The 6106-nt window shown below is 35.3% G+C and overlaps 1 long non-coding RNA gene across 1 annotated transcript; it reads left to right on the top strand.

The window, feature by feature from the left end:
* Window positions 1–3114: 3114 nt before the first annotated feature.
* LOC122135982 lies at window positions 3115–3905 on the top strand. The gene is made up of 2 exons (XR_006153837.1): window positions 3115–3210; window positions 3845–3905. It is a non-coding gene; the product is annotated as an uncharacterized LOC122135982 (long non-coding RNA).
* Window positions 3906–6106: the final 2201 nt, after the last annotated feature.

Genomic DNA, 6106 nt, shown 5'->3' with positions numbered 1-6106 from the left:
ATGCTCAAAGATTCAGCTCTGATCAGCAGTGGAGACCATACAAGTGCACACGTCCAGAAATAAACATGGGAGAAGCAAAAGACTCTGATTTGTGGGCTGTGACTTTGCCAAACGCCAATGTGTAAAGTAGTTCACAAAGGCATGGTTCAGTAAAAACTTGGACACATTGAAGGTACAATATGTAATATTTCGCATTGAAATATCCAAAAATACTAGAACAGAGTTATATGTTTTGATTACTTTGACTGCCAGCAAATTATACCAACAGTTTTCAAAAATGTTCACATCCAGAGGAAATTCACAATTTTAACCAGTGAAATGGTCACCAAATATTTCGTATGGTCTGTTTGCGTCGCAAGTCAATGGTGTCATACCCCACCCACCCTCGGTTGTCGTAGGACAATGGGGCCTGGGCAATAAAAAGCTTAGACCAATAATTATCACAAATATGTTTTCGTTGTGTGAGTAAATGGGGTTTTAACTCAATGGATCATTCATCCATGTTTCTTTATTAATAATTTCAACTGTCCCACCCACTTGAAAGCTCTGAAGGAGGTATCGCACATAAATACAACACATCAGTCTCTGCGGCACAAGCAACATTACACTGCTGTGCCAATGGACATTTTGAAAAAATGCACAAAGCACAAGTTTCAGTAAACACAATCAGTTTTCAAGCCAGTCACTTTTATATGTTGTGGATACTTGACGGACAGCAATGAACACGCTCTTTGCCCGGTACAATTGAATATATTATATTATATTAATTATATATTAGTATTCTAAAACTTTAAACTTTTTAGGCTGTAAAATCCAATGGGTCTTGTAACTTGTCCTGCCTTTTCGGCAGAAAGCTGAACTCTATCGATGTGTCGAAATTTTATCGATCATTTGTGTTGTGGGCGAGAGAAGAGACTTGGTGAGCACATGATGTTGTCAAAATGGCCAGGTGTGGCTCATGAGCCGTTAGGTTCCCGACCACTGGTACAGAAATGGTTGTGACAACACATTCATCTAAACATCTTTTGCTATCAAATTATTTTGAGATTTGTAAATGACAATCTACTTATTTTTCTGTTTAGATCTCCCAGGAACATTCCAGTGCCATAAATGGATCTGGTGAAATAGTGGCAAGGAGATTCAGTGACTCGTGAGCTGCAGCAGTGATTCAACCCCACCTGCTCTGAACTTTAGCTGGTTTAAAGTGAGGAACATTTGTTTGTCGGATCTGGAAGAATGTTTACAGCATCTCAAAGATCAGCTCTGAGGACAGTGGAGAATACAAGTGCAAAAGTCTAGAAATAAACATGGAGAGAAATACTCTGATGCTGTGACTTTATGTGGTTCATGTGTGAGTTTATTACACCTGCTTACTTTTTTGTAAGTATTTTGTATTGTCTAGTCTTGATGGAACAGCTGATGTGTTTTTTGTCTGGTATTTCAGCAGTCAGATGGGTTTGTGGGTTTAAAGCATTTGGTGCGGTGTGGCGGTGTGTGGTGGTGTGTGTTTTGGACTTGGAGAGCGCATCAGTGTACATTTGGTTAACGCCACCCATTTCAAAGGTTATATTTAGTTAAGTTGTTGAACGTGTGTCCAAAGGAAGTTCCTTATTATGAAACAATTAAAGTTATGGTCCTTAATTCTGATTGGGTGAGCCGTGTTCAAACTCACTGTAAAATTCCCCCAAAACATACCAGCTGAGTGTATTACATAAGTATCGCTGCGCCACTGAATGTTGTGTTTTGCTGCGTTTTTTTAGGATTCTGCTATCAGTATTACTGAGCTCACCAAAGAAGCTGTTGTTTCGAGATGTCAGATTCTGTTGTGAATTTTGATTTACTGGGTGGGCTAAGAGTGGATGATTGGCGGTAAGAGATGGCCGAAACAGAGAAAGAACAGCACAAAAAAACAAAGCAGACACACTGTAACTAATGTTGGAGAAATGGGAAGAGCTGGAAAAGTCAAGAAATTTATGATTTTTTAAGCGGCTGACATTGGAGGCGAAATCTACACCAACCACTTGCTGTTGCGAAGCATTACTATACAAAAAACTCTCTGATCGCGGCCCTAGAGAAATCAATTCAGTGACAGGTCATTAATGTGAATCGGCCCTTGCAATCTTCCTGGTGCCCAAACTACAACCAAAGAAGATGCTGGAGCAACATCCTTGCCTGTGGCACCATGCAATAAAGCGCACTAGGATACAATCGGAAACCACTCTTTCAGCCGAGAGGAATGCAAACATATTTGATCCATTCTTCAGCAATTGCACAATTAATGGCGATATTCAGATACAGTACATGTTAATAAATACTCAAGTCTTTAAGCACATTTCTGAACATATTTGATCCATTCTTCAACAATTGCACAATATAAATGTTGATTTATAAAAATAGGCCAAATGTTTTTGATCTATAAAAAATAAAACACACAAGTCTTAAAGCATGTTTTGCCACTTTGTCTTTGTTTCTTCTGTATTGCTTAGCACACTACTTTTGTTGCAATCACAACTGGTTTCTGAGGAACTACATTGTTTGATAGAAGACTTTATAGTTTTTATTAATGTCTGTTTTCTTTTTATGAAACCCTTGGCCCTACATCTATGGAAAAAAAATTTTATAAAAGCAAATAAGCCTCTGCTCTGCATCATGCCTAACAATCCCCCTTAGCTTTTTTTTTATTAATTCACTATAAACCATGGCTTTCTTTGGGGCTTTATTGCTTTAATATATGTATATGTAATGTGACGTTTTTTTTGCATCTTTCTTCTGACAGCCTTACTAAAAGGATGAACAGAAGATCTGCAATGAAGAACTCTGGGTGAGATGATCACAGTTTTTTTATTCACAGTGTTTTCCATATCCCAATCTACAGAGTGTTAAAGTAACACTGAAGCAGTTGAAATTAATTCGATAATTAAGTGATTAATTAAGTGTTGATTGAACACCTGCTCCTTCAGTAAAATTCTGCTTGTTAAGAGCAGGTTTTCATTACCAATGATCATTCATCATATTTGATTATCTCATTAACTACCCTCTTAAATGGTTTTGGTCTTGAACATGTCATGCAGGTCTGGTCTTGACTACACTTCTGGCCAGTTCACTAGCAGATGATTCGATTTTAAAACATGGCCTCACAATGTTTGTGTCTTTTCTGACTTGCAGAACTCTGATCCCAGTGAAGACGTTAACCTGTGCACCGCATATGATGTAAGTGAGATGTCAAATCAGATGATCCATCACAGATGATCACATGAACTCTGTAGTACCCTGATCCCAGTGTAACATAAATACGGCTGGATAAAGCCGGTTTTCTAAATGTAAGAATCCATGCGAGATAGTTTTAAATCTAATCGATCAAAGTACGTCAAGGAGGTGGTATGAGATGCCTTCCAGATGGTCAACTGGTCAAGTGTAAATTGGTCTGGCTGTTGAAACTGTGCATGTAAATCGTACTCTGCCAAAAATGGTAAAAAAAATAAAATAAAATAAAGTTGTGGGAATGTTTTTTTAATGTCATTTTCTAAAAGCTTGCCCTGTGAAACACTTGTACTTTTTCAAAAGCTTTGCATTTCCAGGCCCCCCCAAAAACCCTGTTGTCAGTTTAAATGAACTGCCCAACTTGCAAAAAAATTATTTTATTTATTTTATTTTTTTCACCATTGTAAACAGTGTGTAAATGCCCCTCAAACCTTATTAAGTTACTCAATTCATTGCAGACTTCTGTGTTAAACTAATGTGTTATTGACTTTATATTATTATTATACATTATAAGCTACTGGCTGGAATTGTATTTGTACAGATAACATGGACTTTATGAACAGGATGCTGTTTTTCTCCACAGGAACTGTAACCCATCCTGACCACTGCATCGCCTCCAGAACAACATTTACTCATGTGATCTAGAAAAAAAAAAATCCAATTTAATTTGGACATCAAATGTTATAAAAAAAAAAAAAAAAAAAAAATTTTATTTTATAAAAAAAAAAAAAAAAAAAAAACAATTAAACATCCTTGCTATATATATATATATATATATATATATTTTTTTTTTTTCTCAGAAGGATTCTAAGAAATATTATGTCCATAACTAATATCTGAATTTATTACATATGAATTATATTTTCTAATAAAATGTAATACAATTTAGTTTGGTGAGAAAACTAAACTAATAATTCAAGATATATCTAGAATTAGGTAAATTCATGTTGTTGTAATTATAAGGATACTTACATTTTATATTCTTCTTCTTATTATTATTTTCCTATGTTATCCATTATTGTTATTAGTAAAAGTGTATATATATACATTTTTTCACTCCTGACTAGACTTGTCAGTGACACATTTTGCTTTTTTGCTTTTTAAATCTCTAAAATTCTCAGCAGAGGACAATTAAACAGCTCCACAAACCGCAGCACCAGTTTCACTCATTACTTACCAGGGATGTGTTTCCCGCACAAGGACGTAGCTCGCTGATTAACCACCATAGTACGATGCATTGTTGTTGAAATGAACTAGCTAGTTATGACTTTTTCCCGAACACAGTCACATCTCCGTCGTTTTAACCACATTAGTTCAACAATTTAAGGCCGTTGTTAATGACGTCACATGCATGTGGTGGAGTAATAACTTCTGCTAATTAATTAATTCGAGATTTCTGAGATGCTGCTGTATTGAACATGGCACCTGATGGGAAACACCAGAGCGTTGAACTATGTTGGTAACGACGGAACTTGTGACCATAGTTGGCTAACGATGCTTTTGGGAAACGCACCCCAGATTGGATGTTAGTTGGATATTGATGATTTTTGGAGAGGTTAAGAGGTTTTGCTTTTACTGAAAATGTTTTGTTTAAACCATTGTAATGATTAGTGTCACCTTTATTTGACCCTTGACTTTTTGTTCTTGTTCTTAATGTTGAGCTACATTATCATTTAGATACAAAGACATCAGGAATCAGCATATGAATATTCAGATAAACAGATCAACCTGAATATCACAAAACAAGAAACTAAAGTAACAACAAAAAAAAAAAAAATAGTAAAACAAAAAGAAAATAGTATTAATTCTGCAGCATTATTTATTAATGCTGCAGTGCATGCTGGGAGCCATGGATGAGGTTTGTACAACGCTGGTAAAAATAAAGCTTTTATTGATTGTCACAGTTGTTGAGATTTATATTTTGATTGTTGATGTCTTTGTGTGCCTAAATCAAGGGTGTCCAGTCCAGCTTGCAGGCTTTAGTGGCTGCATTCAGAAGATTAGCAGACTTGATGCTTCATTGCCTCATCAGAAAATGACTTAGGAGACAGTGTTTGTGCATGCAGGTACCTCACGAATCTGATTAGCGATGGGGGGAAAAATAAGCTTTTGAAAGCACCCAATCAGTTGAAACAAATTGCTTTGCAAAATGTTTTACTTTTTTGAAGTGTTCGACACTCAGATACTTCCCTCAACTCCAAAGCTCTAAAATCTATTTTATATCTGTTTCCAGAAATCTATAATGTGTTATTTGTGCATACTTCTGTCATATATTTCATTAAGGTGTTTTTTGTTTATCCCCATGTTAATTAGCATTGTGTCATTGGTTGCTGTTGATGTGTCTTGTTGTCTGCCTGTGTTTGTGTGTTTGTTAATGTGTTTACTGTAGAAGCAGGTTTTGAGTGTGGCTAAGTTAGCTTTATGTTTGACATACAGAATAATACCCATTTATCTCTCTGTATACTTCACATTCTGAAGCCAAAGCAATATACATGCACGCACAAGCACTTGCATAACACAAATTTTTAAATTAGAATAAAACATCCCACCAGTTTTATTAGCCATATAACACACCAATTCTGAAATTATCAGAAAAAAATAAAAATAAAAAATTCATAACACAAGAATGTTTTTGGAATATAACATTTATAATTTAAATATTTGTAGAACATGCAGTTATGATTTACAGCTCATGCACATCAGTGTAATATTAATTTTCTTCAGCATTTCAGGGTAAAATGATCAAATATGATTTAAAAGCAGTATAATGCTGTATAATGAGAAAGCAGAATGCTTGTATCCCACTACAATTATATTTATACAAAATAATGATCCACCTGTTTTT

Source organism: Cyprinus carpio, chromosome B1, assembly GCF_018340385.1.
Source record: "Cyprinus carpio isolate SPL01 chromosome B1, ASM1834038v1, whole genome shotgun sequence".
Taxonomy (NCBI): Eukaryota; Metazoa; Chordata; class Actinopteri; order Cypriniformes; family Cyprinidae; genus Cyprinus; species Cyprinus carpio.
Note: the sequence above shows the minus strand (reverse complement) of the source record. Positions and strands in the feature narration are given on the sequence as shown.